The sequence below is a fragment of the Hippopotamus amphibius genome, chromosome 8, assembly GCF_030028045.1.
Source record: "Hippopotamus amphibius kiboko isolate mHipAmp2 chromosome 8, mHipAmp2.hap2, whole genome shotgun sequence".
NCBI lineage: Eukaryota > Metazoa > Chordata > Mammalia > Artiodactyla > Hippopotamidae > Hippopotamus > Hippopotamus amphibius.
This window is the reverse complement of record NC_080193.1, coordinates 71,710,839-71,729,188: the sequence shown is the minus strand read 5'-3', so window position 1 is coordinate 71,729,188 and position 18,350 is coordinate 71,710,839. Positions and strand designations below refer to the sequence as shown.

Sequence of the window (18,350 nt, the reverse complement as noted above, 5' to 3'; positions counted from 1 at the left end):
TGAAAACATATATCCTATATACAATGGAATATTACTCAGCCATAAAAAAAGAATGAAATAATGCCATTTGCAGCAACGTGGGTGGGCCTAGTGATTGTCATACTAAGTGAAGTAAGCCAGACAGAGAAAGACAAATATCATATGATATTGCTTATATGTGGAACCAAAAAAAAAAAAAAAAGATACAATGAACTTATTTACAGACCAGAAATAGTCCCACAAACATAGAAAACAAACTTATGGTTACCAAAGGGGAAGGGGGGAGGGATAAATTAGGAGTTTGGAATTAACATATACACACAATTATATATAAAATAGATAACCAACAAGGACTTACTACATAGCACAGGGAACTTATAATAAGCTATAATGGAAAACTATATATATATACACACACACACACACATATATATTCAAATATACATATATATCTGAATCACTGTGCTGTATACCTGAAATTAACATGACATTGTAAATCAACTGTACTTCAATTTTAAAAAGATTCAATAGTTAAAAAAAAAAAAAACTTGTACATGAATGTTCATAGCAGCATTATTCATAACAAGCAAAAAGAAAACAACCCAAATGTTCATCAAGTATAAATGGATAAATAAATGTGGTCTATCCATACAATGGAATATATTCATCTGTGAAAGGAATGAAGAATTGATACGTGCTACAACACAGATGAACCTTGAAAACATACCAAGTGAAAGAAGCCAGACATAAAAGGCCATGTATTGTATGATTCAATTTATATGAAATGTTCAGAACAGGCAAATCCATAGAGACAGAAAGTGCTAGGGGCTGGCTAGAAGGGGAATGGGGAGGGAGTGCTGACAGGTACGGGTTTCTTTTGTGGTAATGATGAAAATGATCTAGAATTAGACAGTGGTGATGGCTGCACAAAATTGGTAATATAGTAAAGGCAACTGAATTGGATACTTTAATATGGTGAGTTTTATGTTAAGTGAATTATATCTCACTTTTTTAAATTGCCAAACAAAGACAACTAATGGTAAAATAAAAGTAAGAGAGACCTGGCCAACACGCTCAGCTGTGTGGCGACAGTTCACGTCCTCAGTGGTGCCTCATGTTGATCATCTGTATTCTTAATATGATGTGTTGAGAATGTGCTTTACCTCTGTGGTTTTCCTCCCCGTCTAATCATGAAAAAAACATCAAACAAATTCAAGTTGAGGGACTATATGACAAACCTGTCTAGAACATCAAAAACTGAAAAAACTGTCACAGCGAAGAAGAGCCTTAGGAGATGTGACACCAAAATGTCATGTGTTGCCCTAGGTGTGATCTTGAATATAAAAGGGACCTTAGGGGGAAACCAAGGAAGTCTTAATAAAGTGTAAAATTTAGGGAGTTCCCTGGCAGTCCAGTGGGTAAGACTCCGAGCTCCCAATGCAGGCGGCCGGGTTCCATCCCTGGTCAGGGAACTATGACCCTGCATGCCACAACTAAGACTCTGCATGCTGCAACTAAGAAATCCACATGTTGCAACTAAAGATCCCACATGCTGCAACGCAGATCCTGCATGCCACAACTAAGACCCAGCATAGCCTAAATAAATAAATGAATATTTAAAAATAAAAGTAAACTTTAGTCAGGAATGATGTGTACCCATTCTGGCTCACTCATGGCTGCAAGTGCACCGTTGCTGATGTACGATATTAGTAAGAGGCCTGATGGTGTGGGCTGTGTGGGAACTCTGTGCTCTCTCTGCAGCTGTTCTGTAAATCTAAGTCTATTCTGAAATAAAAACACTTATTTTAAAAAAGACAAAAACAGTGGCTGTCCCTCTGCCACCAGTCTTTGTGAGTCAGCGTCCCTATAGATTGACAAATGCTAATATCCGACACCACAATTTAAATACGATGCAGAAATGACTGTGGAGGTGTCAAGAGAATGACTTAAATAACAAAGTTCTTACAGAGGCACTCAGGAAAGTGGTGGAGCAGTTCTGCAAACATGTCCCTCTTTCTTGGGCAAGGATGTTACATCACGCTGACTAACCTCATGGATACTGAGACCACAGTCAGTGCCCTATGGAGTCTTTGTTCTAAGAATTGGCAGGTGGCACCGGCCCCAGGAAAATGATGGGTCCCAGTTCTTGGAGCTGCACTTGGAGCTCAGCCCGTGATGGCCTGGCAGCCTGGATCACTTGAATCCGCCAGGGCTCTCCTTAGGAGGGATGAGGGTTGCCAGGGCCCCAAACCCCCACAGCTAAAGGATGGCTCCAGGCTCTAAATATACAGCAGCAGCGTGAAGAACACAGACCTGACGTGAACACTATCAAGGCCTTCTCTGGCTCTCCTGGGGTGGGCGGTAGGGGGCCTCCGTGATCACAGGTGCACCCCACACCTGGAGCAGGGAAGGGGCTGGACGTATGTGTGTGTGTTTGTGGGGGCAGGGAGAGATGGGAGGGAAGGGTGCGGCAGACCATTGTTTACAAGTAGCAAGATCTCTCTCTCTTATCTCTCTGTCTCATGCGCGCGCTCTCTCTCTCTCTCTCTCTCAGACAGAATTAGCTCTGGCACAGCCTATTTCTATGCTTTGAGAAATCCACTAGCATCAGTCTCTGGTTACAAACCCTCCAAGCTGCTCCCAAAATTCTTCTCAGGGGCAAACTGGGACGTTAGCCTGGCCGCAGGAGCTGTACAGGTTCTGGTGTGGGGTGGGCTTGGGGGTCGGCCGAGCTGGAGCTGTGGCTCAGGTTTTTGTCTCCCTTCCCTCAGGTGAGGGTAGATGACTTTGCACGTGAATTGAGATCATCTAGACCTTGAACTGTGGCTTGTTCTGGAGGATCTTGAGTGTTCTGCCAGAGAGGGGCAACACAGGAAACACAGCCGCCCATACAGCGGACAACCATGCAGCCGCTAAAAAGAGCAGGGCAGAGGCGTGAATATTGATAATGAATGAGAAGAGCACAACAGTGTGATTCAGTTTGTCCACTGGAACTGTCTAGACGGTCAAACCAGAAACTTAACGGTGGCCGCCTTTGGGGGAAAGTTACTGGGGACTGGGTTAGGAGGGGAACTTGCATACCCTCTTAAACTGTTTGAATGTTATATTTTCATGTCTTATATAATATTTCATGTGTAACATTATAATTTTTAAAATCTAACCAAACCAAACTGGGTCCAAAAGTTAAAAATGATTCCAGTAACGCTTTTCATACCAGTTAATGGTTCGAGGGTCCTCCAAGCAAATATCCTTATCCAAGGGTTCCAGCCTGGCCTCCCCCTCCACCAGGTTCCTGGGCTCAGTTCTGAGTCCCTGGGTGGCCTATAGAGACGTTACCAACCATAATTCTATCTGCACCCCCATGTCACTCCAAATAAACACATAATTGAACGCAAAACAGCATGTTCACCACCTGAAGACAAGTGTCTTCCCTATTTCCTTCACCTGTTTTCCGATTCCAACTGAACTGTGTTCCCAAGACCCTCTGCATTTGTTATCTACTGCTGTGTAAGAAAGCACCACAAGTCAGCAGTGAGAACAACAGACGTTTCTTATCTGGTCATAGTCCAGGCATGGCCTCCCTGGGTCCTCTGAGACTGCAGCATCTCACAAGCCTGTAATCCAGGTGTGGCTAGGCTGTGTTCTCATCTGGAGGCTTAACTGGGGAAGGACTTACTTCCAAGCTCAGGTTATTGGCAGAACTCATCTTCTTTTGGCTGAGTCATTGAGGGTGCTGCATTTTGCTGGCTTTCGACTGGAGGCCCCCTATCAGGTCCTTGCTAGGTGAGCTTCCAGAATACATCTCCTTACTTTATCAAGCCACCACAGAGAATCTCTAGTGTATGCTAGTAAGACAGTCTTACATGCATATATCATAACATAGCCATGGGGGTGACACACCATCATCTTCCCCATATTCTATGGGTTATAAGGAAGTCACAAGTTCCACCCACCCTCGAGGGGAAGGGATTATGTATTACAAGGCATGGGCTTGGGGCCACCCTAGGGTCTGTGTGCCACACTCCTCAGGAGGAGATTTTGGAGCTGCGCTGAGAGGGCCCTTGGGGAGGAGTTCTTGGGTGCCACGCTGCCAGGATCAGGGGAGCTTTGCAGGATTTGTGCCCTGGAAGGCTCTCGGATTCACAGTGGCTTGCCCAGAAAGGCAAAAGGCATTCGGCATGGTTAGATCAAAAGGCTGCACCCTAGCCAAAGCTTTTGCCATGTACAATTATGTGTGTGGTTAAATGGTGGCCCTCAGTTGTTCAGTGCATGCCTGCACAACTGTCCATGACAGCCCTGAATCACATCTGTGGAAGAGAGGATTTTTCAGAGCCTTACCTCACTGAGGATTAATATCTGGTCTGACTCCAGTTCCACCAACGGACCATATGTCTGTGCAGCTGAGTTTACTTTACACTACACCCTCTTTCCCAGCTAGTCCTTGACTTTTCTATTCCTCCAACACAACCAGAAAGCTTGAAATATTTTCCCTGGAACTTTTGACTGTTTTTACTCAAGACAGTCCAAAACTCACAGCTTCTGGGAGTTTGTTTATTTTCTCACACTGCTGGGTGGGTCTCTAGAAGTAGAGCATTGAAGTGAGCTGGAGTTTCCAATGAAAACCCTGATCCTTCCAGAACAGTGATTGTCACAGCTGTCACATGGGCAGGGAAAGGCCACCCTCCACAATACGTCTCAGTTGCAATGTCACAATTACATACTATGGCATTGTTATTATGATATAAAGCCTCAAAATGTTAAATTAATTCCCAGACATCTCTGGCACAGCCCAAGACTGCTTTTCAACTAACAATAAACATACAAGGTGCAGAATTTCGGGACAGCAATCCTTTTTCTTGTGTCATCCTTAATTCTTATAATTCATGACAATGCCACCCATTTGTTGAGCACTTACCATGTTTTACATATTTCCCCCAACGGTCCTCTAAGACAGGTACTATTATAAATACCAATTTATAGATGAAAACATGAAGAAGTATGGCTTGGAAAAGCTCAGACCCTTGTGAAGGGAAGGCTGAGCTGGGAGGGTGAGGTCTGCCTGGCACGGAGTCTGGTTCTCCCTGCAGGACACTGATACCTGTGCGTCATGAGCACAAACCCCTCACCTGGATGTGTGTTGGCAGCGCCCTGGGGTTTTCCCTACCCTGCGCTTCCTGGTTAACTCTGATGCACATCTCTCCAACCGGCATGGACATCAGCCACCGGAACTTACTCCTACACACGGCCCATCACTGATGGGTGGAGAACCCAGCGGAACACCTTTAGTTTTCATATAGCACCTGGTTTGCACTCCCTGGTGCAATGATTTCTGCCAGCTTTAACTTTTTCTTTGACATATGTGATGCTAAATGAAAACAGACTCAGTAAAAAAAAAAAAAGCGACCTAACCTGGCCCTCAGCTTCCCAAGGAAAATTTCCATTTTCACCTTGCTCACATGGAGTCCTGTTCTTCCATAGCTTTCGCGTGGTCACCTTTGACCCAGGACAGGGGTGCTGCTGGCTGAGGGCACCACCCCCACCGTGTCCCCCACCCCCCACAGGTTTCCTCTCCCTCTCCCAGGTCTGCAGGCCTGCCCAACCCTTGGCCTCCATCTACTGTTTCCTCTCCTACTTCTGGGGAAGAAAGGGGGGACTCCCTAGAGAACTAGGGAGCGGCAAAGATCAAGAACCTCCCTGCTTTGGGGGCACCTGGCAGAGGCTGGGGGGGGGTTCTGTTGGGAAGCTGGGCCCTCCACTGCTGGGGTTCAGTTCAGGAAGGTGAGGAGCTAGAAATCTCAATTCCTTGAACCCTGGCCTTAGAGAAGAAATGAATTCTGTCCTCAAAAATGTCCGTCTCACCACGTGTCCAGTCCTACAAACCCGTGATCCCAAGAAGCACCTTTTGTGACTCCCAGGGCCGTGGTCAGGGGACCAGCGCTCTCTCAGGTGCTCTTGAATCCTTCAGCCCTGATCCTCCCGGTGCTCCCCACATCCCCTCCTCACTCTCAGCTGATGGCCTGGCTTCCTAGTCACTGACGCACAGCCGGGAACATCCACGTGCCCAGCCTTCCCTCTCACTGTGGGTGGACTGGCCACACTTCTGTGTAAAGCCCCACCCTCTCCTGTCAAGGATGTCCCACAAGCAGTGATCCTCTGCCTCTCCCTGGCATCCTCAACATTTCCCTCTCTAATGGGACGATTGCTACGGATAGCCTACAAATAACTACAAAACGTCCCACCCTTAACGAACCCTCCTTAGACACCCCCACTTCTCCCTCCGGTTACCCCATTCTCCACTTCCATTATAGAGAATTCCTTTGAAGCTTTTCCTAACCCTGCTGTCTCCAGCTCCTTCCCCCCTGTTTCCTCTTGAGCCACACAGGGCAGGCTTGCATCCCCCCCACTCCTCTGAAATAGCACCTGCAGGGACACCAATGGCTTCCTCGTGGCCAATTCTCATGTCATCTAACTTGACCGATCAGAAACTTTCTTTTTTTTCTTTTAAAAAGAGTTTTGTTGAGATATAATTGACATACAATAAACTGCAAATATATTTTTAAAGAACTTTTATTGAAATACAGTTAACAGACAATAAACTGCATATATTTGGAGTGTACAATTTGATTTTTTTCTTATTAGTCATCTGTTTTATACATATTAATGTATATATGACAATGCCAATCTCAGTCAGAGACTTTCAATACAATTTTCTCACCTCCTTGAAGTGTGGTCCTCATTTGGGTTTCAAGGCGCCCTAGTCTCTTGTATCCCCTCCTGTCTCACCGGTCACTGCGTCTCACTCTCCTTTACTGGACCCTCCTCATCTCGCTACCTTCTTAACGTTGAAGTGACCCAGGGCTTGGTCCTTGGTTCTCTCTGGATCCACACTCACAATATGGTGATCTCAGTTGTTCTCATGGATGTAAACACCATCTATTACTAGAAGACTCCCACATTTATCCTGCCACCCCAGACTTCCTTCAACTCCAGATATGCGTGTTTAACTATGGCCTCAATGTTTCCATTTGGATGTTTGCTGGGCATCTCGGGAGACTCTGACTCTGGCCAAGGTGTAGTCACAAGGACTAGATTTACACAACCACCTGGAACAGCAGCAAACAGGATCAGACAAAACATACGAAGGAATAGTTTTCAAGACACTACACGCCAGACAACACAGACGGTGACTGCTGGGAGGTGGATGGCAAATGAGGGGAGCCCCACAATGGCCCCCGCTCTCTGCCTGGTGAGTTTCCAGGCTGCAGCAGAGGAGGGGGACTGAAGCCGAGCCTGGTGGACCCGGAGTTGAGGAGTTGGAGCTGAGAGTCCAGGGAGACCAAGCCAGCCAGAATTCTTAGGACAGAGCTCTGGGGAGGGGAGAGCACAGACAGAGCTCTGGAGATCTACAGAGTGTTTGGCAGAGCACTGATCAGCACACGTGTGAGGAAACTGCCTGAAGCTGCAACAGCCAAAGGGATTAGAGGGAATGCTGCCTGGAACTCACATCGACATGGCAATAGTGCCGGTTCCCACCAGCCAAACTGGAAAAAGTTATGACTCCTGGGACACTGGGTAGAGTATGCAGAGAGGTTAGCTCACTAGTGGAAATAATTAGCCTACTCTGAGCGCTGCTCTGGTCCAGTCTAACAAGTCTTAAAAGCAAGACCCAAGAGAATCAAACGGTTTCCAAGCGACAACTGCATCCCAGAACAAAGCTCAAGGATATTTCTAGGAGTACAGAATAGCCACCACTCGACAATGTGAAATTCACAATATTGGGCATCCAAGCAAAAATTACCAGGTATGCAAAGAAACAAGAAAATATGACCCATGATGTGGACAAAACCAGTCAATTGAAACTGATGGAGAGTTGACGCAGGTGTTAGAATTTGTAGATGGGAATATTTAGACAGTTATCCTAATTGATACTAGTAATCAATTTATTACCTCTCAGCTCCAGATTCACCCTTCAGTACCTGCCCTGCGGTGATGGAGTAATTTCTTTAAGCCTTTCCCACCACAGGGAGCACAGTGTTAAATTCCCCAGCAGATGGCGCCATAGGGACACATCAAGAAGAAGGGCGCACCTGCGTGCAGCTGCTATAGGATGGGTCAGCGGGGGTGGTGCTCTGTCCCCAGCATGTACTGAGAACACATGGACCCTTAGCAGCCTTGCAGCCTGACCTGGTGACAACCTTCCTACGGTCTCCCTGACAGACACCACGAGCTCCAGACCTCCTTCCACACCAACACCCTGATCCCTGGTCACCCACACACCTGGCCCTCGACGATGCCTCACCTGCGTCCACCTGCACCCCAGAGGATTACCACTGGCCCCCACTCCCTCTGTGTGCCTGTGTGCCTGGGCATTGGTAGTTGATGGCCTGTTCTCAGCCGGAACTCTGGAGGATAGCTTCCTGCTGGCCCAGGGACTGCAGACCAGTTCTGACCAGGACAAACCAGGAAATCTCTCCACTATCCGGTAGGCTTTGCCCACAACTTCTCCAACCAGGTCCATACCCCAGTAGCAATGGGCATGCCATGCACCCTGATGTTAGTTTCTAATACTGTTCTCCACGAAAAGGAAGCAAGCTTTATGGTTATTCTATTGTCTGCCCCAACTGTTAACCATTGCCTCTGGCAGCAAAAACTCATCTGTGAATAATTTTAACAAATGTCCCCTGTGTGGTGACTTTAGCCCCAGGCCGAGTTCCAAGTCAGGAGAAATAAGGATAAGTCTTTTGAGCTGGTCTTTCAGGGAGTTAGTTAGCAGGCAAGTCAAATAATGACAATTATTTGTGAAGGTCTGTTCTTCCTCCTGCCAGGAATGTGGCCTGATATTTTGTGGAAATCAACAAAAAGCCAACTAGATGAGAAAAGCAGAGCCTATCCATATATATTAAAATATATGATAGTATGTTAGTAGAATAGATAATAACATACACATAACATATATACCCATTCCATAATATTAATTATATTCAGTTATATTTAGGAACAGGTTGTATAATTATTAATAAATGCAAGTTTTTGTATAATTATTAATAAATGCAAAGTAGTAAATGCAATAAAAATAAAGAGATTTTTAAAATCTCTTTTAGAAAATGCCTATCAGGACTTCCCTGGTGGCGCAGTGGTTAAGAATCCGCCTGCCAATGCAGGGGACACAGGTTCGAGCCCTGGTCCTGGAGGATGCTACATGCCACGGAGCAACTAAGCCCGTGAGCCACAACTACTGAGCCCACGCACCACAACTACTGAAGCCTGAGTGCCTAGACCCTGTGCTCTGCAACAAGAGAAGCCACAGCCATGAGAAGCCCGCGCACCGCAACGAAGAGTAGCCCCGGCTCACCACAACTAGAGAAAGCCCACGTGCAGCAACAAAGACCCAACGCAGCCAATAAGTAAGTAAATAAATAAATAAATAAATTTATTTTTTAAAAAAAGCCTATCAATTCTGAGCTGGCTGTGGCAAGAGGGTCAGCTTCCATCACTTGTGTTTGGCAGAGACTCAAAAGCAGGCAGAGGAGTGGGAGGGATTTCCAGTGGGAGACAGGGAAGTCTCCAGAGTGCCTGATGGGGCCATGGGCCTAGGGTGGCCCATGTGATTAATATTTTTGGCTTTCTCAAGTTGGTCCTAAACTGGACGTGGGGACAGAAATTAGGGAAGCTGTCAGTTATTAATGCAGTCCTGGCCATTTTGGGCCGATTGTTACAGAAGTAATTGTTTAGCTTCCTGGATTGTTACTAAAGAAAACAATCCCGTTCCTTGCAAGTCTGACTTACAGCAAGCCGACTTCCTGAGCTGTGTACTGTGGAGCAGGGGTTAGTGTCCTGGGCTGCTGCTGCAGGTTGTGGGCTAGAGTTCTATTTTTACACACGGGCTGGCCCTTGTCTGTTTATATTTCAGTCTCTCTTGTTTTCCATTTTCTGGCTATAGCCGGGCTGGGGGCAGGGGATGGGACCAGCGTAAGTTGACAGCCGCAAGTTCTAACTCTTCTTACTGAGATTTACCTGCGCCTTTTGAGCAGTGCTTCCTGACCTTTCGCTCGTCTTTGGTTCATTTCCAGAGTTTCAAAAAGTGGACTCTGACTGTTTTGGCCAATTTTTGGTTGCCCTTTAAAAGCAGCAGACTTTCGGAGTTCCTTACTCCATTTTCACTCACGTCATTTGCCATATTTGTTTTTAAAAGGCACGGAGAATGCTCTTTCTCTTTTTTCTTTTTCATTTCTTTTTTTTTTTTTTTATTTGCCTATGCCAGGTTCTAGTTGCAGCACAGGGGATCTTTAGTTGAGGCATGTGAACTTTTAGTTGCAGCATGTGGGATCTAGTTCCCCCAACCAGGGATCAAACCCGGGCCCCCTGCATTGGGAGCTTGGAGTCTTAGCCACTGGGCCACCAGGGAAGACCTCAGAATGCTCATTTTATGTAAATGCACTGTTCTTTGGAGGTTCTGTTCATATCAGCTGACGTGCTTTCCAACCGAATCTTGTCCTGGCGGGTAGTGAGGCCCCCTCTGTGACTCCTATCTAGGGCTGCCCAGATCCTGTTCCGCATGTGAACTGCCTTCCCTGAACCTTTACTCAAGAGCAGGTGTCTACCTTGTCTTTTTATCAACCTAGCACCAAAGTTTTTATCAACTATGACCACCCAGCCTAGCACAGGGTCTGGTACATAGTATGTAACAAATAGATTGGGTGGTTAGATAAACCCCCTCTTGGCTGACACATTCTTTCTTGGGACCGAGCACCCACCAGTCCTGTGGGTGGTCATGGGAGCAGGTAGGCTTTCCTGGGCTTCGCACAGGCAGAGGGAACCTGACGAGGAGGTGGAGGCGGCAAGCGGGGGAGAGAGGCAGGGCTGAACGAGACCACACAGGCTCCCAGAAGCTTACAATCCTGCGGGTCTCATAGTATCCTGATGCCTGCTGGCTGACCTGCCCCCAGTTTAGAGATGCCAAGTTTGGAAGCAAGTTAGAGTGGGTTTCTGGGTGTTGCTACCAAAGAATCTTGACTAGAGCAACGTGGATTCATGGAAGATAGAACCAAAGACAGGACAGTGGGGGCAGCATGTGGATTGCCTGCACAGTCCAGAGGAGCCCTGTCGGTGTTTGCGTGGGCCCTGCTATGCCCACCCAGAACGAAGACACAAGGCCGCACCTAGTGTCAAGGGAGACCAAATAACCTTCCCAGCTAGAAATCAGAATTTTGTTATGGAAGAGAAGAGCAGGATAGATGTTGGCGTAGGCAGCTAATATGGTCGGTCACTGTCCTCCTCTGCTCTGTGTGTCTCTGCATATCTTCCTCCCCAGATACCGTCTGGGGAAAGAGGGCCCAGTCCGAGGCTGGGAGACTACTAGGCTGCTAGTTCCCTCTCCCTTCAGAGAGCTGGCCGTGTCACTCCTGCCCACAGCCCACTGGCTGGAACTAGGCACATGGGCCCACCCCTCCAGAGTCTGGGATCTGGGGAAGCAGGAGGCGCGTCGACACTGGGAGCCTTTAACACAAGTGAGGTGGTTCTGCGTGTGTGTATAGAAAAGACCTTCAGGACTGTTGTCACCTGGGAAAAGGGAGAAGCGGGAAAGCAAGCTGCTGAGCTCAGGTAGAGTGTGATCCTGCTTGTATAAGAAACGTTTCTAGGTGTAGCTACGGAGACAAAGCTGTGAGTGTGCTCTCGCTGTAACAAATGGACCCAAGCCTAGTGGCTTAAAACAACACACGTTTTAGCTCTCTTATCTTCCCCAAGATGAGAAGGCTAAAATCAAGGTGTCTGCAGGGCTGTTTTCCTTCTGGAGGCTTCGGGGGAAATCAGTTTCCTTGCCTTTTCCAGCTTCCAGAGGCCGCCTGTGTCTCTTGGCTCCTGGCCCCTTCCTCCATCTTCCAGACCAGCAGCTTAGCATGCTCAGATCTCTCTCTCTCAGATCTTCCATCATCATGTCTCTCTCACTCTGACTTTGACCTTCCTACCTCCCTCTTGTAAGGACCCTTATGATTACATTCAGGGCCCACCCAGATAATCCAGGCTAATCTCTGCATTTTAAACCTGTCACTTAATCACATCTGCAAAATCCGTTAGGCCAAGGGAGGTAACATATTCATAGGTTCCAAGGATTAGGATATGCGAATATCTTGGTGGTAAGGGGTGGGGGTCATTATTCTGCCTACCACAATGGTTATTAAAAACTTTTGGAGAGGACTTCCTAGGTGGCACAGTGGTAAACAGTCTGCCTGCCAATGCAGGGGACATGGGTTTGAGCCCTGCCCTGGGAAGATTCCACATGCCACGGAGCAACTAAGCCCGTGTGCCACAACAAGAGAAGCCACTGCAATGAGGAGACTGCGCACCACAATGAAGAGTAGCCCCCGCTCGCAGCAACTAGAGAAAGCCCGTGTGCAGCAATGAAGACCCAATGTAGCCAATAAATAAATAAAATAAATAAATACATTTACAAAAATTAAAAAAAAAACTTTTGGAGAGGTTTGTTTTATAGTGGGGGGGAGGGGGCTCTTTAACAAGACATATTCAATTATGACTACAAAATTAAGGATGAACGTAAATATTATTTAGAATGAGAAAGTAAATTGCAAATACCACAAACATGAAAAAACAGAAAAAGATAACTCGCATATTCTACATCTTACAATTTTATTTTATATCTATTACATATTATATATGAATATTATTATACGATCATATTTTTCTGGGTTTCAAAATGTATTTATTATTTATTATTTATTTTCTCACTCTAGATGAATATTCACTTTCATCTGTAACATTGAGATGAGTGTACTTTGAGTATACTTCGTATACCAGCTTTATATAATTGAGTATAATCTTTCTTAAAGAGGACCCCAAACTGTACATTGAGCCATAGACCCCCCCGATGTGCACTGGAGTTTGTTTTTTGTTTGTTTTTGTTTGTTTTTTTGGCTGCACTGTGCAGCTTGCAGGATCTTAGTTCTCCAACCAGAGATGGAACCTGGGCCCTGGCAGTGAAAGCGCCAAGTACTAACCGCTGGACTGCCAGGAAATTCCCTAGCCCTGGAGTATTTTTATAAAGAAAATTTAATTGTTTTATTAATTAAATCAAAATCAGGATGCGATTCAATTCAAATCCAATAAAAATCCAAAAAGAATTAGAAAAACTAATTGTAAAATTCATATGGAAGAGTAAAGATCTTAGAAATGCTAAGGCATTTCAGTGGGGGGAGGTTGCAGGAAGAAGGATGACGAAAGGGAATTTGTGCTACCTGAGAGCGAGATCTACCATTATAAAACTCTAATAATGAGAAGAGCGTAGTATTGGTGGCAAGATAGAGAAATAGCTCAATGGAACAGAATAGAGTCCAGAATCAGGCACAAACACATTTGGGAACTTGACACATGACTAACTGGACATTACTTCAGAAGGGAAAGAGCTGACAGCTCAGTGAAATGCCATTAGAACAACTGGTTTTCTGTACAGAAAAAAAAAAGCAATTGGATTCCTATTTACCACCATAGCCCGAAGTAAATGCCCGTTGAGTTAAAAGATTAAATACTCATACTAACTGTAAAACTATTAGAAAAGTATAAAGGAGAATGTCTTTTACAATCTCAGGAAAGAGGAGTTCTTAGTGGAAAAAGCACAACTCCTAGGAGAAAAGATTGATGAATTTGGCATCAACAATGAACTTCCATGTGACAAAAGAAACCATTAACAAAGTATAAAGCCACCAACCAGAAGATTTTGTACCATGTATGAGGGTGAGTCAAAAATTATCCGTACTCCAATTATGCTAAAACTTCTGTTGACTGCAGTCTTATCAGCACTTTCCATTCAAGGCTACTGTTTCCCCAGTCACTGCTGTGCAGGTGTGCACGTGTTACATCAGTTGGTTTGTAACTGCAGTGCAAGCAAAAATGGATGCCCCATCTGTGCTTTGTACGTATGAAAGAAGAGCAGTGTGCAGTGATTCATTTTTTGTGGTCTGAGGGTGTGCAGGTCCGCACACTTCTGCCCACACTGTCGACACTCTGCAAAAACTTCATTCTGAGGTGTTAAAGCATCATCCCTATAGTCCTGATCTTGCTCATCAGACTTTCACTTGTTTGGTCCTCTGAAAGCAGCCCTAAGAGGACAAAGATCCACTTCTGATGAAGAAGTGAAGACAGTGGTGTACTCGTGGCTCGCAGCTCAGCCTAAAACATTTTTAAATGAGGGAATATGGGGACTTCCTAGGTGGCGCAGTGGGTAAGAATCCACCTGCCAATGCAGGGGACACGGGTTCGAGCCCTGCCCCAGGAAGATACCACATGCTGTGGAGCAACTAAGCCCGTGCGCCACAACTATTGAGCCCATGTGCCGCAACTACTGAAGCCCATGTGCCTAGAGCCTGTGCTCTGCAACAAAAGGCCACTGCAATGAGAAGCCTGCACACCACAATGAAGAGTATCCCCCACTCGCTGCAACTAACTAGAGAAAGCCCATGTGCAGCAACGAAGACCCAACACAGCCAATAAAATAAATAAATAAATAAATAAATTTATTAAAAAAATGAGGGAATATGAAAGCTTGTTGACAGATGGGCAAAGTGTATTGAAAAGCAAGGAGACTAAGGTGAAAAATGATGCATTTGTCTTTTCTAAAAGTTAATTAAAATAAATTGTACAGCCAGAGTGCAGATAAATTTTAACTCACCCTCGTATAATGTAGCTTATGTATTATACACAGGATTTGTTCCAGAATGTATAAAGAACTTCCACAAATCAATACGAAAAATAAAACACAGCAGAAGAAGCGGGCAAAGGATATGAAGAGGCCATTCCCAGAAGGAAAACACTGAATGGCCAACAGACATGAGAAAAGATACACAAACTCACCATTCAGGGAAATGCAAATTAACACCACAGTGTGAGACCATTTCATACCCATCACGTGGCAAAAATCACCAGGTCTGTCACTGCCAGGAGGTTATGGGGAAATGAAAGCTCTTATATACTTTGTCTGCATGTTATGTTATGACCACCTGGAAGACCCATTTCCCAATTGTAGCAAAGTTATAAATGTGTGTACTCCACCAGCTGGCAATTTCACTTCTGGGGGCGGACCTTGGAGACACCCCTTCCCTGTACCCCACGTTGCTGTTCCAGTGTTCACTGCAGTGCTGTTGTAATACTAGGTAAATGGAAGCAACCTAAACGTCCAGGAAACAGGAGGAACAACTGTGAAATATTCTTATGAAGGAATAACACAAACATCTATTAAAATGAATACAATGGATCTGTATACATGGATAGATTTCGAAAACATACTATTAAATTTAAAAACCTGAATCACTTTGCTGTATACCTGAAACTAACACAACATTGTAAATCAACTATACTGCAATAAAATTAAAATATTTTTTAAAAGTTTAAAAACCGTGTCGTGGAATGATAAGTACTTGTGTGTGTGTGAACAGATGTATAAACACCTCCGAGAAGAATCGCTAAGCTGTATGATGAAAGCCGATGTGCCAGTTTCTACTCCCATCTGCAGGGTATGAGAGTTGCAGCTGCCCCACATCCTTGGTGTTACTTGGTATTCCCAGCCTTTTCATTTTAGGCATTCTGATGGGTGTGAAGGGATGTTGCACTGAGGTTTCTATTTGCCTTCCCTGATGACTAGTGTGGAGGTGCACGTGTCATGTGCTTCCTTTCTTTTCTTTTCTTTTTTTAATACTTTAATTTTATTGAAGTATAGTTGATATGTCATGTGCTTCTTGCCATTTGGATCATCTCTTCTGCATGGTGCCTGTCCAAGTCTTTGGGAGGTTTTTCTTTGGGTATTTCTCCCTGTTCTTGTTTATCTACAGAGTCTATAGGTTCCAGACTTGAAGGCTTTGTGGGGTACACATACTGCAAATATATTCTTTCACTCTATAGCTTGTTTGTGTGTGTGTGTGTGTGTGTGTGTGTGTGCTTTATGGTTAGTCCTTTTGTGTTCTGTTTAAGGAATCTTTGCTTTCTCCGAGTAAAGCATTATTACCGTTCACATTTAGATCTACAACCCACCTGCACTAGAAACTCTTTGCAGTCTCTCTTGTGAGGTGGTGAGCAGAGGCGGCGGGATGGCTGGGATTGTGGTCCTCAAGTCCATCCTGGGAGAGGTAACCGCCTTCCCCATGCAGGAAAGCCTTTCCCAAAGGTGTATAAAGCGTCTCCCCTCATGACTTTCCTCTGCTTAGCTTTACCGCGGCTCCTCTGAGTTGCCCCCCTGGAGGCAGGTCCTGCCCTGCAGCCTGCCCCTCCAGCTTCCTCTGAGGCCAGGACCCCAGGCTGCCGGGTGGTGGGGATGCAGTTCGCAGCCCTGGGCCGGGCCCCGCCCTTCGCGCGAGCATCGCAGGCCAACCCTTGGAGCCAGGCTCGGCGGCCCCCCACCCGAGTGCGGTTCCCACCCAATCCCGGCGGCCTGGGACTTGGCAAAACTGCGGCGCGTGGGCCACCTCCTGCGTGGACCCCCGGGAGAGGCCGCCGTCCGGAGGGCGCCCTAGACGGGGCGCACCAGGGGCTGCTCAGCAGCCGAGAGGTGCCCCAGCCGCGCCCCGAGTGACCGCGCCCCGTGTCCCCTAGCCCAGGGCCGCGCGCCCCCTGCCCCGGAGGAGCACGGCGTCCGCGGCGTGGGCGCCCGGCCCTCCGGGCCGCGGAGAGCCGGGCGCTCCCGAGGGGCTTGACCCCAGCAGCCCGGCCTGGTCTAAGGCCAGAGCCGAGAAGGGCGCCACCCCGCGCCTTCCGTCCAGAGCGCCCGCGACTGCCCCGCCGGTGTAGACGCACCTCCGTGTCCCCCACGGGCTGCCCTGGGGGGCAGGCACCTCGCCCAGTGTCCCCCTGGTGGAAGGACAACCCTCGCGCCGGCCTGGCGACCCCTTCACGTGGCCTCGGAGAGGCAGCCCGGGTCCTCTTGCACATTCTAGGGAGCTGGTCACGTTGTCTCATTATGTAACCGACCTGCTGCCTGGTCCTTTCTATTAACCGTCTCCTGCTTCTGGCACATGTCTTATGGAGGTAGCCAGGACTTCCAGAATAATATTAGGTAGCAAAGATGGTGAGGGCGGATACCTTGAGTCTTTCTTCATCCTGTTGCGTGTGGCCTCTCTCTTCGCTGTAGTCTGCCCCAGGGCACCCTGGGTCTTTCTCCCCGCCTCTCAGATGGAGGAAGTGGCCCTGTTTACCTGGAGCGTCTTTGGGGACTGCCATGGGGCAGACTGTATTTTCTTGTAGAAAGCATTGTTCAGAATTTCGTTGGACTTGAACGAACTGTATTATAGCACGTGGAGGGGCGCTTCTGCCATGTGGATCTGACTGAAAACTAATATACCTCTAATAGTCACCATATATTTCAAAACAATTTTGTCTTCTTGAAATTTAGAAATGCTTTGGAAGGTCTGGTTTGGATTGCCTGTTTTTTGAACAGTCTGTTCAGGGAAGCCGTGTGCTGCCCCATGTTTATTTCTCTAGTGAGGAGCAGCATTAAGGTCACTTATGTGACATGGGATCTGTGCTCCAAGTCGTGTGCTTAAGGATCAGTCATGTTTAGAAGAGACCTTTGTATTGTTACGAAGACAAAATAAAGTTTGAAGAAAAATGAGGAAAATTCACTCAAAATCCTACCATTCTGAAACAAAAATTTTATTCATTTTTGTTCATTTACTTCTAGTCTCTGCCCATATATTTGTTTTGCAGAATTGCAGTCATTGAATTTATACAATCTGAATGTTGATTGTTTATTTAATTTAATAAGTATGTTCATGGTTCTACATAATCTGCATAACAATCAAGCTTAATCACCGTGTAATATTCTTGTAAGTAAATGAACGGTAATTTAGTTAACCTTCCCCTAATGCTGAGCTTGAGGTTGCTTCCAAGTTCTGTAACAATGGATATATTTGTGCCAGGGCTTTTTCTGCTTTTAGATTACTCCATCAGGCCAATCCCTAGAGTGGAATTACTGGGTCAAAAGATTTGAAGGCTTTTAGGACTTTTATTGCCCTCCTGAAGGGTTGTGCTGGGTCACCTGATGAGAGCTGAGCAAGCAGTGGCCCAGGTCCACTCTGAACGGCGGCTCCTCCTCTTCACAAATAGGATCCACAGTGCAGCCATCACCAGAGTTCTGGAGTCAGACATCAGTCATGAGGGTTTGGAAAGGAGTTACTGGAATGTTGATTCTTCACCCCAGTCTCCAGTGAGAGAGAGCTGTGGCTGTAGGGGGAGGGGCTCTCCTTGGAGGTGGGACTACCTCGATGTGCCAGGTGACTGCCTTGGGTGACCCCAATGTGGTCCCAGGGGTTGCAGCCCAAGATGCAGACCAATGGACCTCATCTTGGACTGTTACAGATGCTCAGAACACAGGA

General features: G+C 46.5%; 1 protein-coding gene across 5 annotated transcripts in view; it reads left to right on the top strand.

Annotated features, from left to right (window-relative positions):
• UBE2F (ubiquitin conjugating enzyme E2 F (putative)) overlaps positions 1 to 18,350 on the top strand; it is a 90,904-nt gene that overhangs the window by 12,595 nt on the left and 59,959 nt on the right. The window contains exon 2 of one of the 5 annotated variants that reach the window (XM_057745959.1): positions 9,081 to 9,383. The exons of the other annotated variants lie outside the window; for them this stretch is intronic. The gene's annotated coding sequence lies outside the window, so the exon portion shown is untranslated. The remainder of the gene's footprint in view (positions 1 to 9,080; positions 9,384 to 18,350) is intronic. 5 annotated transcript variants of the gene reach the window in all.